At 40.5% G+C, this 23,857-nt stretch overlaps 1 protein-coding gene across 9 annotated transcripts in view; it reads right to left on the bottom strand.

The window, feature by feature from the left end:
- FOXP1 (forkhead box P1) overlaps nucleotides 1-22,380 on the bottom strand; it is a 495,633-nt gene extending 473,253 nt beyond the window's left edge. For all 9 annotated transcript variants that reach the window (XM_060202871.1, XM_060202866.1, XM_060202864.1 and 6 more), the window contains exon 1: nucleotides 22,299-22,380. The gene's annotated coding sequence lies outside the window, so the exon portion shown is untranslated. The remainder of the gene's footprint in view (nucleotides 1-22,298) is intronic.
- Nucleotides 22,381-23,857: the final 1,477 nt, after the last annotated feature.

The raw sequence follows: 23,857 nt of genomic DNA, 5'->3' as shown, positions 1-23,857 counted from the left end.
TGCCTTTTGGCAGCCATTTTTTCCCTTTTTTTTTTTATAGAAACAGAGAGAACTATTGAGATGGGGATGGGGAGAGAGATAGAGACCCCTACTGCACTGCTCTACTGTTCATGAAGCTTCCCCTCACTTCCTGCAGGTGGGGACCAAAAGCTTGAAGCAGGGTCCCTGTGTGTGGTAATATGTACACTCTACCAGGCTCACAGGCATCCAGAGTCCAGTGGTTTCCTTTTTAAACACACACACTAAAAAGCTTCTTCACAGCAAAAGAAACCACTACCTAAACCAAGAGACCCCTCACAGAATGGGAGAAGATCTTTACATGCCATACATCAGATAAGAGTTTAATAACCAACATATAGAAAGAGCTTGCCAGACTCAACAACAAGACAACAAATAACCCCATCCAAAAATGGGGGGAGGACATGGACAGAATATTCACCACAGAAGAGATCCAAAAGGCCGAGAAACACATGAAAAAATGCTCCAAGTCTCTGATTGTCAGAGAAATGCAAATAAAGACAATAATGAGATATCACTTCACTCCTGTGACAATGTCATATATCAGAAAAGGTAACAGCAGCAAATGCTGGAGAGGGTGTGGGGTCAAAGGAACCCTCCTACACTGCTGGTGGGAATGTAAATTGGTCCAACCTCTGTGGAGAACAGTCTGGAGAACTCTCAGAAGGCTAGAAATGGACCTACCCTATGATCCTGCAATTTTTCTCCTGGGGATATATCCTAAGGAACCCCACACATCCATCCAAAAAGATCTGTGTACACATATGTTCTTGGCAGCACAATTTGTAATAGCCAAAACCTGGAAGCAACCCAGGTGTTCAACAACAGATGAGTGGCTGAGCAAGTTATGGTATATATACACAATGGAATACTACTCAGCTGTAAAAAATGGTGACTTCACCGTTTTCAGCCGATCTTGGATGAACCTTGAAAAATTCATGTTATGTGAAATAAGTCAGAAACAGAAGGATGAATATGGGATGATCTCACTCTCAGGCCGAAGTTGAAAAACAAGATCAGGAACGAAAACACAAGTAGAACCTGAAATGGAATTGGCATATTGCACCAAAGTAAAAGACTCTGGGGTGGGTGGGTGGGGAGAATACAGGTCCATGAAGGATGATAAATGACATAGTGGGGGTTGTATTGTTAAATGGGAAACTGGAGAATGTTATGCATGTACACACTACTGAATTTACTATTGAATGTAAAACATTAATTCCTCAATAAAGAAATAAATTAAAGATAAATAAATATAAAACACACACACACACACACACACACCCTGAAAGTAGGCAACATAACAAGTGTTGTCTTTCTATCTCTTCAACAAAGACCAGAGGGGTAAGAGAATCCCAAAGATGAAATGAGCCCCAAGCACACAAAGCAAAACCTACCAAAATTGATAAGAAAAACAGAAGAATTCAATAATAATAGTTGGAAATTTCAATATATAACTAATAATAACCTACAACTGGGCAGAACATTAACAAGGGAAAAAATATGAACATCACTAGGAGTCAAGCAGACTAGCAGACAGAATCCCAACCACCAATAGCAGAATACATATTCTTCTCACAAACACAATGGTCATTCTCCAAGAAAGACCATATAGTCATAAAATACACGTCACTAAATGTAAAATGATGCAAACAATACAAGGTAAGTTCTCCAATTACAATAAAGTAAACTTAAAAATTCAAAACTAGAAACAATGTGGGAAACCCTCAAACATGTAAAAATTAATAATGCAGGCCTAAATGACAAACGGGTTAAAAAGAAACTAGAAAATACTTTATGTTACATGAAAATAAAGATCTAACATATTAAGACTTACTTAAAATGTAAAGCAGTAATGGGGGGACTTATAGCTGTAAAAACTTATTTAAGAATAAGAAAGGGGGCACAGGTGGTGGTGCACCTGGATGAGTGCACATGCTGCAGTGCACAAGAACCCAGGTTCAAGCCCCTGGTCCCCCCCACCTGCTGAGGAGAAGCTTCACAAGTGGTGAATAGCAGGGATGCAGGTATCTTTCTGCCTCTCTCACTATCTCCCCTTCCTCTCAATTTCTGGCTGTCTCTATCCAATAAATAAAGATAATAAAAAATTAAAATGAAAAAGAATAAGAAAGGGGCTGGACAATAGCTCACCTGGTAAACTTTGCCATGTGAGAGGATTTGGTTTTTAGCCTCTGGTACTGCCTGGGTGTACAATACACAGCACTGAGGAGGGCTCCATGAATGGTGGAATGGCCCTATAGTGTCTGACCTTCCATTTTTTATTGCTTTGTATCTCTGAGATTAAAAGAAAATTTGCAAGGAGCAGTGGAATCACACTAGCATAAGATCCCAACAGGCAAAAAAAGGGGAGGGGGAGGGGAATGGCACACTCAGTTCTTAGAGCTCTGGTTCCCCACCAGCAGGGGGGATGTTTCAAGCTGTGAAGCAGCACAAAGTCCCAGATCCTGTCCACCTAGTTTCCCCCAAGGTGATGTCTTGCAAAGCTGCAGTATGCCACAAAAACCCAGGAAATAGCTATAAGGGATCACTATCAACTAAGCTATAGATTACATTCAATTTCATTTACTATTTTTTTTTGCAACTCTAAGGAGTTTAATGCCATTAACACCTTTGGTTCTTATTTTGCCGTCAGAAACATATTAATAGGAATATCTACTCTATAGTATTTGTAAGGATTCAATAAAGTCGTGCTAGTATATAGCTTACAACAGTAGCTGGCATACAGGGAGAACTGGGGGAAAAGGTCATATTATGATTATTAAGCAAAAGTTTGGGATGTGTAGTTCCACTCTGTCACATAGGTCCTTCCCACAGCCTATGAGTAGAGAGATGGTACTTTCCACTACTTATACTTTGGTGCAACCCAAAGAACAAAAATCACTTGATTAAAGACTGAAAGGAAATTTCACTCAAGTTTCCTATTTGTGTGCACATAACCTGACTTTTTTCCTCTTTCAACAGTGAGTAACACTGACAATATCTTTTTCAGATCTTTTTTTTTTGGGGGGGGAGGGGGCAGGAAAGAATGGAGGAATGAAAGTAACAGAGCACTGGCACAAATAGCTCACTTAGCACTCTGCATGATCCAGGTTTAACTGGACTTTCACAGTAGTAAAGGAAGATGCAGGGCAGTAGTCTCTTTCACTCTCAATCTCTGTTTCTCTGTCCCTAGCTAAGTGAAAAAAAAAAAAAGATAAAATAAAATAGTTGAACCTTTAACACCTAGTGATAAATCTTACACTTTAAATAGACTTAACTTCTTATTTTCTGTGTATGTGCGAGGAGGCAGGTATTTAGAGGGTTTCCTAATTAAGTCGTTTTTTTTTTTTTATCATCTTAGAGTCTTTTAATCTAATAGGTTTAACACAAGTCTGGATCCACCCTGCCACAGTGGCCAAACCCACAGTGTCAAAACAAAAGAAAAGGAGTGTACTTAAAAGAGGCACACTTTCAATAGGTCTTGAGTAGTAGGCCTCTCTGGATATATGTTTTGTGCATGTGAGAAAGAACTATATATACAAATAGTCATGTCTAGGCATTTTGGGGGTCATGCAGATTCCTGTCAGTCCTACTTCAGTCATTTGTGAGAATCCCTCCAGGATCCTGCTGACCTCTGCACTGGGGACATATGGACATATGCTACTATGCAGACTGCTCCTGGACCTTGCTTCCTTCTACATGTCAAGGACACAAGTCTTTCATTTTTTATGGGGAATAAGATATTTGCTGGGTCCCTGCTTTGAATGAATGAATAAACAAACTTTGAGGATTTTTTTTTTTTGGTCCTTTTTTTTTCTTTTGCAAACTAACTCCATTTTCAAAACCCACAACCCACAGTCAGAACACTAAAATGCCTGTTATTTCTATCAACAGACATTATTTTGGAATCAGTTTTTAAATAAGACAAATAAGAAGTTGGGTGGTAGCACAGCAGGTTAAGTGCAGGTGGCACAAAGCGCAAGGACCCACGTAAGGATTCTGGTTCTAGCCCAAGGGAGCCGCTTTACAGGTGGTGAAGCAGGTCTGCAGGTGTCTGTCTTTCTCTTCCACTCTCTGTCTTCTCCTCCTCTCTCCATTTCTCTCTGTTCTATCCAAAAATACGGACAGCAATAATAACTACAACAATGAAACAACAAGGGCAATAAAAGAGAATAAATAAATATTTATTTTTTAAAAAAGACAAATAATATACTCACTACTAATCACCTAAATAGCTAGCACAGAAACCTCTGGTTCATTTTTATATATTCAAGCTTCACTTCCATTCTCCTAAAGTCAGACTAAATAAGAATCATATTTGGATAGTTTTAACTTTGGCTTCAGACTATGCCCAAGGGAATAACTTAGTGTTAACTAAGATTATAGGAAAATAAGTTAGCAGGACTAAAATAGACCACAGTACTAAAAAACAGGACTGGATCCATTCCATCTTTTCACATATATCAATTAACTGGTTTCTTAATCTCTATGTATTTTTAATTGTACCAAAGAAAAAACTTAGGAGTGGGGAAAGTAACTTACGTATTAAAAAAAAGAAAGAAAGAAAAGAAAAAGAAGATCCCAAACCTGGTTTCTTATAAATTCAAAAAGATATCTTTAGTCTTGTGGGCCACCATACCCCATCCAGCTCTAGCTCCTTTTTTCCAACATGAACATATGTTTTCCTTAAAATTACTTCTTTTTTCCTACTCTGATGTTGTGCAAGGTCCTTGCTTACTTTGGCGATGGAAACAAGTAAGAAGAGCCACCCAGAGTTCTCCATTCCAAAGGGAGGAGGTTCCCAAGCAAAGTTTTGCTGTTGCATTTCCTTTCAGCACTGCCACTGCCCAGACAGCTTTCTATCGTCAGTGTGGAAATGCAGTACAGAGGAGGGTTGCTTCCCAAATACCTACTAGACCCTGGAATGGCAAAGTGGAGGCAGGGACTACCAAAGGCTAATGATCCTTTAGTATTTGTATTAAACAAGAATTGGTCAAAAAGGGGGGGGGGAGTGGAGGGGGAGGTTGTGGTTTTTGTTCACTCAGCATGCAAATAAGAAAAGGTGTGCTTCTCAAATGCCAAATATAAGAAAGCCTTTTTATTTCTGAGAGATTTCCTGAGAAAAACACTCTCAAGACAGGAAAAGCCATCTTTGATTCTTTGTATGATCAAAATCGCCAGGAAAAATGGCTTTTAAAAATTAAGGTGGGCTAGCATGCTTCTACAAGAAAAGGGCAGAATGGCATGCATACAGAAGGATACTGGTTTGAATGCAGAGAGTGGATGCCAAGAACACTAGAAATTAAGCACTCACATAATAGATCACTGTGAGCAAAGCTCTCCTGCAGATGTTGGAGTGGGTGATCTAAGCCTCACACTTGGAAAGACTGTGTGACTGGAGCCATGATATATAAAGTAAGAACCAAGTGCCAAAGTTTTGATTGAACCAAGCAAACGTGGCTGTTTTTGTTGGGTGGAAGAGGCATTTTTTTCACTGAGCAAAGAATTACGGTAAATATCCACTAACCATGACCACAGAATGGGTGGTTGTTTTCATCCAGGGTCATTTTAAAGGAATAAATGTAATTAATAAAACCACACAGTCTTGGTGCCCTGCCTTCCACAGACATATTTATTAAAGGAGCACTGATTGAAGAACGTTTCCCGACATGCCACTAAGACTTCTTGGGGGACCATTGTTGTGGGGCAAGGACTTTTTACCTCAGGGAGGACTGAAAATATAAGTGGACTTTACATCTTAACTCATATTTAGACAGTTCTCTTGGCATGACTCACTATAGTACACGTATCATACCTAGGCAAATAAATCTCATGTTAAAGAACACGCACACAATGTTAAATGCTTAAAATTAATGATCTGATGGGTTCACCACACATATAAAAGTCCCAGAGTACATTTCTCTGTCATGATCTCTTTTGAAGCTGACTACAAGAATTCATTGAATCCAGGATGGTTTGGGCTTTTAAAAAAATTCCTTATTTGGTTCGTTCTTTTGGAAGGTTGGGGGGGGGAGGTAGGAAAACTAAGCTATTCAGGCTGACTGTCATTCAAATCTGTCAAAGTAGAGCTTAAAACATCACTTTACCTTTGAACAACCAGCCATAAGCCCTTGCAAAATGAGTCACCTATAATTATTATTAAATATTCCCAATTAAGAGAAAATAATCAAGTTCATAGAATCCCAACTTTCACCTTGAGTTAAGCAAACTTTTGTTCTATATATAACATTGGGAAAGTCTTCTCACAGAAGGGCAAGTTTTGCATAGGTCAGATGTGACTACTTGAATAAAGCCAAAGAAATAAAGTTTCCTATTTCTGACTCATAAATACGTCAATTGGACCAATCAACAAAATATTAAGTTTTCTATATCTAAAAAGCATTTTCCTGTGGTTTATTCATTCCCCATGGAACTAAAACACAACGATTCATAAGAATCAGATTCCATAAACTAATGAAAAAATTATTATTACTTTTATTATTTGCCATCAGGGGTCAGAGTCTGTATGATGACAACACTATTCCCAGAAGCTATTTCTTTTTCCTTTTTTTTTCCTAATAGAAACAGAATAAAAATAAGGGAGGAGAGACAAAGAGAACTACTTGCAACACTGCTCCACCGCTCATGAAGATTCTCCCCATCAGGTGAGGATTAGGGGTCCCTGCACATGATAATGTGTGTGCTCTACCAGGTAGGCCACCACCAGGATCTTGTAAATATTAAATTTATCCACTGCATTTATTCCAATGGTTTCAAAATTTGCTAATGCTCTAGTTTATGAGCCTCAGAGTGAGATGGTGTCAACATTTAAACTTTTCTACCAGTTCATCTTGAATAAATACCTACTAAGCATTTGCTATATGCAAGTTACTGAGGTGTGTGTGTGTGTGTGTGTGTGTGTGTGTGTGTGTGTATGTGTGCAAGCATATCTGAAGATATGTGGGTACTGTGGAGGCAGTGAGGGTTAAGTTGCTCTCTTCTGGATGCCACTAATATCTGATAGACGTTCCAGAGGAAATTCACAAAAATGTGTACAAAAAATTGTACAAAAATTTTTAGGAACAAACTCTTGTGTTTGTTCATTTTCCAGAAGATTATGTGTTGTAGCCCAAGTTTAAAAAAAAATAAGGGAAGCAGATGCTGATAAAGAACAGGCACGCAACAGTTTGATAAACGATTATGAATCATTAGACACAAAGGGAAGGGGCTGCAAAGATCCAATCTTATTCAGTAACTGTCACTCCCTTCAAGTAGCAAAAGGAAGCAAGCCTTGATATCACCCACTAATTCAACCCAACACAGTTGAGAGTCATTTCTATATGCAAGCTCAACAGTAGAAACTACTCTGGTCAGAATTGGAATAGAACCATGTTCCACTAGATGAAATTATGCTTAAATACAAATACAATGCACCCATCATACTTGTATAATAGGGGGATTAAATAAGCTATTATTTTCAAGCTTTAAGAGAAAATTGCAAGCTTCTAAGTATATTCCTAGTGAGACATAATGTGACAAATGTCATAATAAAACAATAATTTGGTAGAAGGAAATAATTCTTTCTCCTTTTAAAATTTCCCTTATGAAATGCATCATTTTAATCTAATGCATTTCACATACTTATCCATAAATGTAAATTTGTTTTGATAAAATGAAGAGCCTTTTAATCCAAATTGCACAGTGATGCTTCTACACTGATCTGTTATAACTTAGTAATCAGAGCTAACAGACTGCCTAATTAACCAAGTCATCATTTGCCAAGATCCAAATATGGGATGAATTGTGGGCCAAGGAGGAAATATGATGGACATGAAAATTATTAATTCAGTGAAGCATTAAAAGCATGTGAAGTTAAAGTTCTTTGCTAAATCTCACCATATTTAATATCCTTAATTTTTGCAATAAAAATAACATGAAAAATTGCAACATAGATTATACAGAGTATGCATAAAAACATTCCAAAACAAACAAGTTAGTAATGACTGATAACATGAAATCAATTTTTAAACTTTAGACATTCTGCAAGATAAAAATAATAGAAATTCTCTGACAATGAGTAACATCCATTGAGTGTTTGCTAGGATGCCATTATATTCAACCTTTTATGCGAATCAAGATGTTGACTATTCACATGAACTCATGTACTTTGAAAGGCACTATTTTTTAAATTTTTTTAAAATTACATTTATTTATTTATTGGGTAGGGACAGCCAGAAATCGAGAGGATGAGGTGACAGAGAGGGAGAAAGAGATACACCTGCAACACTGTTTCACCACTCGAAAAGTTTTCCCCATTCAGACTGGGGGCTGGGGGCTGAAACCTGGATCTTTGTGCACTGTGTAATGTGTGTGCTCAACCAGGTGCGCCACCACCCGGTCCCAATGTCAGTATTTTTCTTTAGGTACTAAGGCTCAGAATATTTTTAGGTTATTTATTTATTTATTTATTTATTTATTTATTTATTTATTTATTTATATTTGATAGGACAGAGAGAAATTGAGAGGGGAATGTGGGTAGAGAGGGGAAGAGAAAGGCAGACATCTGCAGCTCTGTCTCACCAATGCTTCCCCCCTGAAGGTGGGGCCCATAGGTTTAAACCTGGCTCCTTGTGCTTGGTATTGGATGTGCTCAGCCAGGTATGTTACTGCCCAGTCCCAGAATTTATATTTTTTTTTCCACAAGAAAAAATAAACAATAGCCAAACCCTTTTGTAAGGTAAGTGTAATTAAAAATTCTATTATTTAACTCATCACAATTCTACCCACAGAAATTTCATCTGTCATTCAATTAAATGTGTTTTTAGTAGGTCACAGACAATCAGGGTAACTTCAAAGATGTTTTGTGGCCAACCTGTCCTGAAACCTTTCATCAGCAGGTTATTGTTTCCAACACTAACATCATTAACATGCCCTACTAGACATGTGTATTTTAGATGGAATAGATAACTGACAAGTCAATTTTCCTTGGTAATTCCAATGTAAAGGCCCTATATGGAGGTGGTGAATCCTAGAAGAGATGCTTAGGTTCACCAATCAGGTGATGTCTTCTTTGGATTCTTGGCAACTACTATTCAGTCTTCAAGTTCCCAGCCAGGTTTCTGTGCTTCTATGAGGCCTTCTGGTCTCCCTTCCTCCCAGCCACTTTCCAACCACACACACTATTCATATTTATATAGATTCTCTGTGACTGTATTGTTACTGGCCTTTCTGACTACCTTGTAAATATAAATATGTTAAATCAAGAATTTTGCCTCACAACCTGCAGCTGTGACAAATGGTGAATGGACAGCTAGACAGACGAGACAGGAGGAACACATACAATGGACAGTTCCAAGCTCCTCAAGGACAGAAGCCAGACACAGGCACAATTCATCTCCAAAGCAGTATCACTATAGATATGTAAGTATTAGGCAGACAACCTGACTGGGAAAGTCTCAGATGATATTCAACCATGAATAACTAACCAGGGTGATTTTTTTTCTTTCTATTTTATTGGATAGGACAATGAAAAATTGAGAGAGGAGGGGAAGACAGGGAGGGAGAGAGAAAGACAGACACCTGCAGACCTACTTCACTGCCTCTGAAGCCCCCCCCCACCCTACCCCATGCAGCTGAAGAGTGAAGCCTCAAACCTGGTTCTGTGTGCATGGTAATGTGTGCACTAAACTGCATGTGCCAGCCCTCCCCCCAAGGTGATCTTAAAAGCTCCTTCTAACCATGTATTACCCTGCAAGTACAGTGCTTTCCCAGATATATACATACATGGACTATCTTCCCCACATCCTGCCCCATTCACAAACCATACCCTTCATCAAGTTTCCATTGTCTTGGGTAGGTCAGATTCCATCCAGGACTCTTGAGATAGATAGTACAACTCAATCCAGGAAAAAAAAAGCCTTCACACTTCCCTCACCAGTTCCTACTCCATCCCCAGGAACAAACAATAAACACCAACAGACCACAATAAAACAATAAACAGACAACAGACCAATAATAAAACCAGGAAGGTCCAAAGTCCTCAACAGCTATTATCACTCTTCAGAAAAGATTCTCTACCACTAGAGTTGCTACAAGGCCAGATTCATGAATGCTTATCAGGGTACAACCTCAGAAATGCCTACAGGATTGACTTCTACACAGTGTGCAGTGCAGCCGATAGACTGAGACATAGACTTAATAGCATGAAGTGAACCCCTTCCTCCAGAAGCCCCAGAAGCCAGTCCTACCATCTGACTTAGCATCAGAAGCAAACTGGTTCCTCTGTTTGCCTAAGCTGGTCATAAATTATCAAGAGACCTAACAAACAAATAGGTGGGTTTAATATCGCAAGTAGGAAGTAGTCTGCTCTTTGCATCAACAAGATTTTGATTATTTCCACCCCTTAAAGTAAAACTTTATATGTGGTTCCTTTGGACTAACTGGCTAAACTAAATATACTTCAGGTCCAATATTTTAGTTTCTATCGTTATAAAATTAAGCTTCTATTTTTTAAGTTCAAAGTCCAGTCCTTGGTAGTCAGTGTATGAATCATTAATTCTACTCATAAAGTAACTAAAGACTTTCTAAACATTGTTAGCCAGTTTCCTGCAAATATCCCCTATCTTTAACCTGGTAAACAAAACGTCTTCCAGGTGGATATGGGCCCCCAACAGAGTTACTTTGAACCACTACTGGGAAAATGCCCAGGTACAGGACCTCCGCTATGGGAAGGGGACCTTCTCACTTGCCACACTTTTCCACACAAGGTGATTGTGTGGAACAAATCAATTGTTGGGTGGCCAGAGGCTAATATGAAACAGAATGAGGGCTGTAACCTTGAGGTTAATTAGAATAATATACCAGAGATAAATGACTCAAAGATCTAGAAAGAATGTCTTAACAGGCACATGCAACTGGAGATAGAAAGAATGCCAACTAAGTGGTTGTTCTTTTTCCTAATCATATTGGGACATACTTTTATTTCACATAGCTCTTGTACTAGCAAATAATAATAATAATAAATCTTTTTTAAAAGTCAAATATAATAAAGCAAGGCCTGTTTGACCATACTAAAATATAAAAGTTCAACCTGCAGAGTGCAAACAGACCTAGAGTGAATTGATACCCCAACGAAAACAGCTGCATGGTGAAGACCATATGGCACTATGGTTAGGAGTTATGGTACCAGATAAAGTGTCTGGGGGACCAGGCAGTGGCACATTCGGTTAGATGCACATAATACTACGCACAAGGACTCATGCAAGGAGTGGGGGTTTTAGCCCCCGCTCCCCACCTGCAGCACGGACACTTTACAAGCAGTGAAGCAAGTCTGCAGGTGTCTATCTTTCTCTATCTCCCCGTCCTCTCAATTTTTCTCTGGCCTATAGAGAAGGAAGGAAGGAAGGAAGGAAGGAAGGAAGGAAGGAAGGAAGGAAGGAAGGAAGGAAGGAAGGAAGGAAGGGAGGGAGGGAGGGAGGGAGGGAGGGAGGGAGGGAGGGAGGGAAGGAAGGAAAGAAGGAAGGAAGGAAAGGAGGGAAGGAGGGAGGGAGGGAGGGAGGGAGGGAAGGAAGGAAGGAAGGAAGGAAGGAAGGAAGGAAGGAAGGAAGGAAGGAAGGAAGGAAGGAAAATGTGGCCACCAGGAGCAGTGGGTTGTTATTGCCAGCACTAAGCCCCAACGACTGGAGGCAAAAAGAAAAACAGTGTCTGGGTTCAAATCCCAGCTCCATTTCTTATAAGCAGAGAAGTCTGGATCTGCCATTTTCCCTCACTAGACAGACACCAGGTTCTGCATTTATAAAATAGATATCCAGAATAGCACCTCAACAGAAGGTTATTTATAATTTTTGGAGTTAGTATGTATTGAGTGCTTAGAATCATGTCTAGTATGCAGGAAACTCTCAGTAAAGGATGTGAACACAGAACAGACTGCACACAAATAGAAGTATTTATTTTTCTGAAGCAACTGTGTGATTTCTTGGAATTTCTCAGGATCCGGTTTTTCATAAATCTTGAAAAATTCTACTTGAATTGCAATATTTAAATAAAAAGAAGGGTAAAATATGCATACAGGAATTATTGCTAGCAGAAAATGTAAATTCTTCAAGACTATATATAAAGCTAAGAGGCTGGGTGGTGGCACGCCTGTTAGAACACACATATTACAATGTGCAAGGACCTGGGTTCAAGCCCCCACCTGCTCTGTCCTCATCTGCAAGGGAGAAGCTTCACGGGCAGTAAATCAGTTTTACAGTTGTCTCTCTCTTTCTTTCCCTTTTATTTTTTGCCTCCAGGGTTATTTTTGGGGCTCAGTGCCAGCACCAGAAACCGACTGCACCTGGCGTCCATTTTTTCCCCATTTTATTGGATAGGACAGAGAGAAATTGAGAGGGGGGAGGGGAATAGAGAGGGAGAAAGATACCTGCAGATCTGTTCCACCACTTGTGAAGCGACCCCGCCCCCTTCCCCCGCAGGTGGGAAACCAGGGGCTCGATTTGGGATCCTTGTGCAGGTCATTTCACTTCATAGTATGTGCACTTAACCCAGTGTGCTACCGCCAGGCCCCTTCCCTTTCACCTTTCTACCTCTTCCTTCCCTATCAATTTCTCGCTGCCTCAATCCAGTAAATAGATAAAATATTTTTAAAATAAAGCTAAGAAGGCATAATCGCAATTTATTCTAGGAGTATAATCCCAAAGAAATAGCCATGTCTAGGAAGATAGCAGCCAGGAGTGGGGCAATTTGTTTATACCACTGTTTATGTGTTGGGACAGACACAGACAAAGGCAAGTCACAGTCTATGGAGGGGAGAGCAAGGTGTCTTGTTGGTTTGAAGAGTTGGCTCTGGGAAAGTCACGACCCAACACACCTTAATTAGGGTCATTTGGCACTGAAAGACTTCTTTAACAATCTGAACCCATAATACAGAAAAATTCAAAACACTGAAGAAAAACTTAAGCCAGAAGCCTCCTAATCTCTCCCCCTGGTCCTCGAGCACAACGTACAGAGAAGAGAACTAATGCTGCTTCCAATATTCCTGTATAAACAGCATGGAGGGAGTCGGACAGTAGCTCAGCATGGAGGGAGTCGGACGGTAGCTCAGCAGGTTAAGTGCAGGTGGCACAAAGCACAAGGACAGGCGCAAGGACCCCAGTTTGAGCCTCCGGCTCCCCACTCTTAGGGGAGTCCCTTCACAAGTGGTGAAGTAGGTCTGCAGGTGTCTATCTTTCTCTCCCCCTCTCTGTCTTTCCCCTCCTCTTTCCATTTCTCTCTGTTCTAGTGAACAATGACGACAACAACAACAATAACTACAACAATAAAACAACAAGGGCAATAAAAGGGAATAAATAAATATTATGCTTCATGCCATATGTGCTTGACCCACTGTGCTACCGCCTGACTCCAGGAACTAACTAACTAACTAACTAAATAAATAAATAAATAAATAAATGAGTATGAATGATGTTTGGAGACAAGGGTATCACATACTGTTGAGATGTCTGGGGGAAAAACAAACAAACAAGGTTCCTGCCACTCTATAAGTGGTAATGAGTATAAAGAACAGTTTTCAGAAATTATTTGATTGAATCTCACTCAATTTTATTTTTGCTTTACTAAATAGGGCAGTAATAATAAAATTTGGAAACCATGTGTTGGTAGAACTCACATTTTATCATATGTAGGGACCCCAATTCAAATCCCAGTTCCCTGCCTACCTCCCAGTTACTGACCTGCAGGGGAAAGCTTCATGAGTGAAGAAGCAGTGCTGCAGGTATCTCTCTTCTCTGTGCCCCCTCCCTTCCCTCTCGATTTCTCTGTCTCTATCCAATAAAGAAAGATGATAAAGGAAAGAAAGGAAGGAAGGAAGGAAGGAAGGAAGGAAGGAAGGAAGGAGGGAGGGAGGAAGAAGGAAGGAAGGAAAAGAGAAAGAATGAAATGCTTGCTAGGATTGGTGAATTCATTGTGCAAGCACTAAGTGCCAGTGATATTTCTGGTGGCAATAAAAAAAAAATCAAAGGTGTATGAACCACAGTGTAGTCATATTCTTTTATTTTTTTAGATGAAGATAAAAATTAATAAAATAAATAGTTCTTTTATTCTCCTAGATAATGCTAGATATCCCAGAAATCATGTGACATGACATGCATCCTTTCTTACCATCAAAGAAGTTAATGGGATATAGAGAGACTAGTCATTCTGTGCCTCAAAGTTCACATAAGAAGTTCACAATGAACAAGTGTCAACCACACACATGATGGAAAGACAGAGCAACAATAATAGACCAGCTTCCTCAAATAGGTGAAAGACATCAGACCTAACAACAAAAAATATTTCAATCTAAACAGACTGATGTTTTCTTTCAAGTCTTGTATTTTTAGAGCAGATGCATCAATCACAATTTACAGAAGATTTAAGGCATGGTCTATTGTGAGGCAAAAGACCAAACCACCTTCAGGTACTTTTAACGTGAAAATCAAGTGGCTTAAAGACACCTCCAATTCTAAGTTTCAAATTCTGGGGGATGTGAATGAGGCTATAAACACTGAGAAACCTCAGTATCTGACAAAGATCATGAACACCCACCAGTCACATACAAGCATGAAAACAGATCACTGCTTGCTCTCTTTGTAGATCTGCATTTACTTCAATGTATGAAACGTGTGCAAAATCATAGGGAACTGAGTCTCATTACCATCTTTCCCAGGTTTCATGTGAGGATCTTTAAAAAAAGTATTATGAGTGCTATGCTGTTCTTCAATCTTTCTGTATCAACAGCATCGTTCTCCTGTTCTGTTCCAGATCCTGTACACGTACTATATGCATATCATCTCATGTAATTGCTATAGTAAATCTGTAAGTTAAGTAATTCTCTATGTCCTTATTTCTGTCTCAGACAAGTAAACTGAGGCCCAAAGTTATAAAGTAATTTGTCCAAGGACAAACAGTCAACGAAAGAGACTACTGGGATCTAGGCTTGGAATTTGATGTTCTTATTTAACCTGCATTGCCCATAATATGCATTAGGCTCAAATGACAAATGATTCTGTCTTCATGTGGACGATGATATATGTCCCTTTCCAGATGAGACACACTGAGTATCAGAGACCTGAGTAGTATATAGTGGAAAAATCTCCAGACAACATCCAAGGGCAGGAAGCTTGTCTAATCACAAAGGTGATATGTGTGGTTTTATTTCTTCTCTTACACTTACACTCAGATGCAGTCATCTTAGGTGCCATGAACACATAAAAATTCACAAAGAAATTCACAAATGTACTCTGACTGATTCAACAACTACTGACCACCTCTCACAGGCTAGGCACTTTGGATTATGAAGAAGCCATGTTGAATGAGACAGACTTGCTCCCTTGCTTATCCCCTGGTAAACAGATGTATTCGCAAAGGGGCAGGAGCAGTAATTTATGAAACACACCAGAGAAGTGGCTGGAGAATAACAGGAAGTGGGAGGAAGGAGATCTTTTTTAATGTGGGCAGTAGGGCAGACCGTCTCCAAGAAGGCAATATTTGAACTGAACGCTAAGGAATGAGAAATAGTAAATCCTATGAAGCAGAGAAATCACTGCCAGCAGAGGATGGCAAGGGACAGAGAGAAGGAGAATTTTATGGGTTGCCTAAATAAATGCGTATCTAAATAAAATATCTGAAAGCACCAAACAAAAGTGGAATATTTCCAAAAGTCTTTTGAATAGGAAAGATTTTCCAAGGCTATGTGGCTACCTGTGAAAGCAATGTTTAGCAGAAATGTTTTAGAAAATGTTTAATTAATACAAATTATAGGGGCCACCTGTTTAAGCACACGTTATAATGTGCAAGGACCAGGGTTTAAGCTCCCAGACCCCACCTATGAGGGAAAACTTTGCGAGTGGTAAAGCAGTGTTGCAAGTATCTTTCTGTCTTTCTCCCTCTTTATCTTCCCCTTCCCTCTTGATTTCTGGCTATCTCTATCCAACAAATAAAGATAATTTTTTTTAAATTGTAAATTGTGGTAACACACACATAACAAAATGTACTACTTTAACTATTTTTGACCATATTAACCAGGAGCATTCAGTGTATTTAAATTGCTGTTCATTTACACATTTTCCCATCTTGTTGACCTAAAGTAAACTCTACTTTTATCATTGATTTATCACTGGTCTGTAATACTATAGACTTCTATGGGTAGAGCTTTACACCTCTATATGTGTTGCCAGGCAGACACTGACAGGTAGTAGTAATATATCCTGGGGCTACTCACCCCAGGACCAACAAATATGTGATACGGTGTCAAAGTTAGTGAAGTAATACAGGCTCCTCTCATGGCATAACTAATCTCACCTCACCATGTGCCTGAATTCAATAGGCAAACAGTCACATGCCACTTAGTCTTTGGGCCACATTGCCATGAGCGCTGATGATCACATGATCTCTGCGGAACCTCCCCCTGCAACTCCCTGTGTTTCCACAAGACACCGTTCTTTGAGGTCCATTCCCAAGAGGATGTTTAGAGGCCTGTCACCTGCTTCGCAGACTCAGCAAAGAGGCAGAGGCCAGGATGAGGCAGCACACAATCACATCATGTAGCATCAGCCTGCATGACATGAGTGAAACCCTACAGTTTCAGATTATCATCAGCAATACCAACTTGAAAGCAGTTAGTGAATTCTGCTTGCTAGGCAGGCCCATTGTCTGAATAAGTAGAAAAATGGAGGGGGGGGGGAGAGGGAGAGGGAGAGGGAGAAAGAGAGGGAGAGGGAACTAGCTGTGCACACTTCTTGGGGGTTGAAAACTGTTAAAATGGGAGCCGGAGATCTAAGTTGTGTTACTAAGGCTGTCTGGTTGTATACAGAAATGCAGTGTCCTTGAAGACAAGTATCAAGGTTACCCCCAAAAGTTCTCCTCAACCTTACAGGAGAAAACCAGGCAAAAAGCACTGGACTGTGAAACTCGCATTACCTCCCAGAGAAACAGCAGCCAGTGCCCTAGGCACCAGATGAAAAACAAAGACCAAAAAACTCCTCCAGCACAGAAATTTCCAGCGTATCAGTCGAGGTGTGTAATGCAATGGTGGCACTTATTTCTCACCAGAGATCCCGCTGAGTTCTTTACCAGCAACATCTCACTAGCCCTTCACAGGAAGATTGCACCTATTTCTATCCTCACTCCCAGCTGAAGATACATGACCTAGGAAGGTTAAAACATTTGCCCAGGGTCATAAAGCTGGTAAGGAGTGAAGGTGGAATAAATTATGAGGCTCAGAGAAGCTTCTCTATAGAATGGGAGTTTCACATGAATAACACATAGGCTAATCTGGAAGAGAGAAACTGAGCAAGGGTGACACATCTGCCCTACCCCCCCCCCCCACTCTGAAAGGTAAGCTTCCAGCAGGGTGTATCAAATCACCTATTGTCTAGTCTACAAGGGACAGTGCGCAGCCATCATGGAAACATGTAGTGAGCAGAATAGACTGTGAGACCACATGCCACTAGGACCTCACACTGGTAATCATGCTGTAACAGAAGCTTCCCGAGGAGAGAGAACACATTTACAAATTGGGCATTTAAATTTTAGATGATAGCTCTTGAGAAGGAAATTCATGTATCAGATCTGCCATGACACTTCAGTAAAAAAATATCAGGGCCCTGAAAATCTTTCCTGAGACTTCTATCTCTGCTAAGAATTGAATATACTAAAATTATAACATGCAGAAATTCAAGGGAGGCATACATAAGTCAGTGCAAGATCGGGGCAACTATTAAAGAGAAACAAAAAGTTTACATGTGAGAAAAACTGATATCATCATTTTTTTTTCTTTTGCCTCCAGGGTTATCTCTGGGTCTCAGTGCCTGCACCATGAATTCACTGCTCCTTGGAGGCTATTTTGTTCCCCTTTTATTGCCCTTGTTTATCGTTGTTGTCATTGCTATTGTTGTTGTTGGATAGGACAGAGAGAAATTGAGAAAGGAGAGAAATACAGAGAAGGAGAGAAAGACAGATACCTGCAGACCTGCTTCACTGCCCGTAAGCGACTCCCCTGCAGGTGGGGAGCCAGGATCCTTATGCTAGCCCTTGCGCTTTGTGCCATGTGCACTTAACCTGCTGCCCTAATATTATGATTTTGTATAAGAAACAACAATTGCAGTTGCGTATCCATTCGTTTTTTTATTAATGCTAGAACATGGAACTTCTCTGTATATACAATTTCTTAAATCTAAGAAAACATTTCCCAGATGCCCTTATGTTAGGAGAAAGAACATGTAAGTAGACTTCAATATATAAGATGTCAAGGAACGGTCTTGAAAGAGACCTGCCTTGCATGGGAGAACAATTCTTGAACAAACAAACAAACAAAAAAACAACAGCACAGGAGGCTCATGCACGTGTGATAACACAATTGAGAATTTGTTTTCAATCATTACTTTATAGTGGCGAAGAGGGAAGGGTAAACAGAGGTAAAGACACCACAGCATCATTCCACCCATCCATAGAGATACCATGCTGCTAGCCATGGTGCTCCTGTGAGGCGCTGAGGTTTAAACCTGGGCTCTTGTGCATGGTAAGGCACGTTCTATCAGGCAAGCTATCTCCTGGCTCCAATAACAATTTTGTTCTTTTTTCTTTTATTTCTGTCTCTTCCTTTCGGGATTTAGAGGCAAAGGCTAGAGAGCTATCTACCATGGTATATCCTTAAAACAAAAGAACTGAAGAGGCAGACAGAAAAGAAAGAAGACACAAATTGTTCTCCTCCATTATTTCATGCATTTATTAGATAGAAACAGAGAAACTGAAAGGGAAGGGTGAGATTCATGGGGGGGGGGGAGAGAGAGAGAGAGAGAGAGAGAGAGACCTACAGCACTGCTTCACCACATGTGAAGCTTCTCCCCTACAAGTGGGGACCAGAGGCTTGATGACCCTTTCAGTCCTCGCTCACGGTATCATGTGTGCTCGACCAAGTGTACCACCACCCAGCACACAGCCAATTTTTTTTAAAGAAAGAATACAATTCTAATTACTAATAGTTTTTCCTCTATTGGTGAAAAATGTTTTTGTTATTGTTGTCACTGGGGCTTCATTACTTCAGGCTGATTTTTCCTGACAGACAACATAGCATCAGTTTTCTTTTTTTTTCTTTTTTTAAAATTTTTTTATTTACATTTATTTATTCGTTCCCTTTTGTTGCCCCTGTTGTTTTATTTTTGTAGTTACTATTATTGATGTTGTCATTGATGGATAGGACAGAGAGAAATGGAGAGAGGAGGGGAAGACAGAGAGGGAGGAGAGAAAGATAGACACCTGCAGACCTGCTTCACCGCCTGTGAAGTGACTCCCCTGCAGGTGGGGAGCCAGGGATTGAGCCCGGATCCTTATGCTGGTCCTTGCACTTTGCACCACCTGCACTTAACCCATCGCGCTACAGCCTGACTCCCAGCATCAGTTTTCTCTAATGTGCTGGGAGCAAGTCTTGAACCTGGGTCATGTATATGGCAAAGCAAGTGAGCTATTTCCTACCCCTGAAAACCAACTCTTAAGTTGTATAATGATATTAAAAACTCCCCTTTTTAGTAGAAAACAAACAAACAACAACAAAAAAGAGTGGCTCCAGAAAGTGGCACAGTGGTAGAATAGAGAAATTGCAAATGTGAGGTCCCAAGTTCAAGCCCCAGCACTGCATGCCAGAGTGATACTATAGCTCTCTCTTTCTAGACAATTTGTTGTTTGTTTGCCACTGAGATTTCACTACTCCAGCACTTTTCAGATAGAACAAGAGACTGAATTAAAGAGACAGAGAAAGACACCACAGTGCCAAAGCTCTGGCACTACCTCTGTGTAGTGGGGGTCAGGCTCCAGCCTGGATCCTGTCCGTGATAAAGCAAGTGCACTATCCAAGTGAGTAATTGTGCTGCCTCTACCTTAATCTTTTGGAAAAACTGGGAAATTCATAAATTAGGATTGTGATTACCTCTCTATTCTCCAAGTTGTTTGTTTAAGTATGACTTTCCTTCTTAATTATTACTGCTAGTCCAGGAAAGCATATTTGCTAAGCCTGTCTCTATGTTTTGACATGCCAGACTTGTGAAATTCAAACATACTTGTAGACATCCAAAGCGTTATTATTTATTGAGGCCTATATTAAAGGTGGAAGATCTTAAAATGCACTCAGAATCTGATGATTAAAGGAAATTTAATCATTGCTCATTGGCATTTGATCTTTAGCCTGGCATAATCTACTCATATATCCCGTCATCTACATTTGATATTAAAAAGACATTTCAACAGCTTGTCCATCAACTATAAAGTAGAAGGAACATACAGACAAACCACATACTCAGAAAATAAAAGAACTTTCCCCCACACTCACCTAGTTCATGAAAGCTTAATGTGATTAAAAAGATGAAGAGGGCAAGCTCCACTTGGTTAACTAGGCTAAAGCCATCATTGCATCTGTAAGGGGTTCTGGAAATTTCAAAGTGCCCTTATTTTATTTATTCAATTATTTTTTTTTGCCTCCAGGGTTATTGCTGGGGCTTGGTGCCAGCACTATGAACCCATTGCTCCTGGAGGCCATTCCCCCATTTTATTGGATAGGACAGAGAAATTGAAAGAGGAGGGGGAGATGGGGACAGGTGGCACACCAGATTGAGTGCACATGTTACAATGCACAAGGATCCAGGTTCGAGACCTCAGTCCCCACCTGCAGGGGGAAAGTTTTGCAAGTGGTGAAGCAGTGCTGCCGGTGTCTCTCTCTATCTCTCTCCCTCTCCATCTCCCCCTCCCCTCTTTATTTCTGACTGTCTCTATCCAACAAAGAAATAAAGATAATACTTTTTCCCTCCAGGGTTATTGCTGGGGCTCAGTGCCTGCACTATAAATCCACTGCTCCTGGAGGCTATTTTTCCCTTTCCCTTGTTGTTTATTGTTATTGTTACTGCTGTTGTTGTTGGATGGGACAGAGAGAAATCTTGGGGGGGGTAGATAGAGAGGAGGAAAGATATACACCTGGAGACCTGCTTCACTGCTTGTGAAGTGATCCCCCCTGCAGGTGGGGAGCCAGGGTCCTGAACCATGATCCTTATGCCAGTCCTTGAGCTTCATGCCATGTGTGCTTAACCCACTATGCTACCGCCCAGCCCCCATAAAGATAATTTTTTGGGGAGTCGGTAAGCACACGTGCCACAAAGCACAAGGCCGGTGTAAGGATCCCAGTTCAAGCCTCTGGCTCCCCACCTGCAGGGGAGTCGCTTCACAGGTGGTGAAGCAGGTCTGCAGGTGTCTATTTTTCTCTCTCCCGTCTTCCCCTCCTCTCTCCATTTCTCTTTGTCCTATCCAACGACAGCAACAACAACAACAACAATAATAACCACAACAATGATGGAACAACGAGCAACAAAAGGGGAAAAAATGGTCTCCAGGAGCAGGGGTTTCGTGGTGCAGGCACAGAGCCCTGGCAATAACCCTGGGGGTAAAAAAAAAAAAAGAATTTTTAAAAAAACATTTGTAAAAAAGAGAGGGAGAGAGAAAAATAGACGTCTGCAGACCTGCTTCATCGCTTGTGAAGCAATCCCATTGCAGGTAGAGAGCCGGGGGCTCAAACCTGGATCCTTGGGCAGGTCCTTGTGCTTTGTACAATATGCCTTAACCTGGTGTGCCACCACCCGGCCCCCTCAAAGTGCCTTTACATATATCAGATCTCCTTTCATCCCTTCAGGGTGACTATGTGTGGTAGCAAGAGCAAGTATTTTCATTACAGCTGTTTCTTCTAGACAGACAGTTTGCTGAAGACCAGAGAGTCTGGTACCCTGCAGGTATAAGCCATATTTCCTCCTCTGATGCATAACATCATCGGTCAGCAAGGTACTATCTTCAGGTAAAATACCATCCACTGCCTACTTGTGTAAATGAAGTTGTACCAGGCTAGACTCATGCCTACTTCTTTCTATATCTACCTCTATTTCTGTACTAGAGTTGAGGAGCAGCACCAAAGACTGGGCAGCCTTTAAGTCTGATGCTATTTATCATCTGGCCCTTTGCAGACAAAGCATGACAACTTTGCATTTGATCAGCTTTTCACCACTATGATCCAAGGTATGGATCCTTCTCTTAAAAGCCACAAAGCTGTCATGGAAGAGAGCAAACCAATTCCTCCTAGCTTTGGAATTCATGCTTCATAACAGGAAATTCCATTATTTTACAAAGAATTGCTGTACCCATGATTGTGTCACTTGCAAAGATGGATGGTGGTTTTTTTAAGTGGTACACAACATTAGCGTTGCTTTGTCACTTACCTTGAACTTTTAATGTGTCTGTGAGCCATAAAAAGCCTGGGGGTCACTGGTAGGAGGCATGCATAATGCCACAGGACTGCACACAGAGGGACACTAGAAACAAAAAACAACAGAAGAGGTTAAGTGGAGGGGCAATTTGCAATGATTCCACAAATACATATCGGGAGCTTTAGGAATTCCAGGTCAACACACTACTTCTACATTCAATATATAACCATATATCTAAGCGTCTATCTTGCTCCTTTCTCTCTGAAACCAGCATTCTACCAGCTTGCAAAATGAATTCACTATTACACAATCATACGTGAAAAATATTAATGACTTATAGTCAAGTAAAACTGCCACCCTTGAAGGCAATTACACTCACCTATAAAGTTTGGTTCTTTTAAACCGTTAGCATTTTTATTTATTTTTTAATTTATTTTATTTTTGCCTCCAGGGTTATTGCTGGGGCTTGATGCCTTCACCATGAATCCACTGCTCTTGGTGGCCTTTTTCCCCCCATTGTTGTTGTTGTTATTGCTGTTGTTGTTGTTGGGTAGGACAGAAAAAAAATTGAGAGAGGAGGGTAAGATAAAGAAGGGAGAGAAAGGCACCTATAGATCGGCTTCACCGCCTGTGATGCGACCCCCTCCAGGTGGGGAGCTGGGAGTTCAATCCTTGTGCCCATCTTTATGCTTTGCACTGTGTGAGCTTAACTCAGTGCGCTACTGCTAGGCCCCCCTGTATCATTTCTTCTGAAATGAAAATGTTTTTCTCATATCCTGGAAATTATGAGCAAGATGATCCATGAGTTCAAATGACTTTGGTTTGGCAGCCAGTGGAATCAACAGGTAGAGAGAAATACATATGCACACACACACGCACACGCACACGCAGGCACAGGCACAGGCACACGCACACGCACACGCACACACACACACACACACACACACACACACGCGCACACCATTAAAAAAGCAAATGACAAGTACCTCCCTGTCAATCCAATTCAAAATATTTCCTTGCCACTTTTTATACTTCTTTTCCCAGGCTCACTTAAAATATAGAAGGGAGTGATGCCACATCTTTCTCATGGAAACAGACGTGCTGAGGCTGTGAGCTTTAAAGGCTTAGTTGGGTTATTAGTAGAATATTTACCGAATCTAATTCTGAGTAAGTTAAAGTTGCTGACAGGTAAGTCAATTCATCCTCCAGCAGTTTCATAAAGTTTTTTTTTCTTTGTGAAAAGCAGTTTTAAGGTTTTGTAAGCTAAGCCTTTGTACAGAGATCCTTGATGTGATAATGCCACCCATGCACCCATCCCTCAAGAGGCCAAAAGGAATTCTTAGTAATATGGCGAAAAGCAACTACAGAGTGAGTAGGAAGCATAAACTCTCCCGCCTTGGTGTTGTTCTCTATCAACAGTAAGCTCAGACAAACTCTGTGAATGTATGTACATGGTTTCTAATCAGACAGAGAAGCTGAAACTGAAAAGAAGATGTATGAAGTTTTATGATTTGAACAGTCATGTATCTCCGGAAACTCTGTGGGTTGTCTGTCTACCAGAGCTCAGAAAA

This window comes from Erinaceus europaeus, chromosome 12, assembly GCF_950295315.1.
Source record: "Erinaceus europaeus chromosome 12, mEriEur2.1, whole genome shotgun sequence".
In the NCBI taxonomy this organism is placed as follows: domain Eukaryota; kingdom Metazoa; phylum Chordata; class Mammalia; order Eulipotyphla; family Erinaceidae; genus Erinaceus; species Erinaceus europaeus.
Note: the sequence above shows the minus strand (reverse complement) of the source record. Positions and strands in the feature narration are given on the sequence as shown.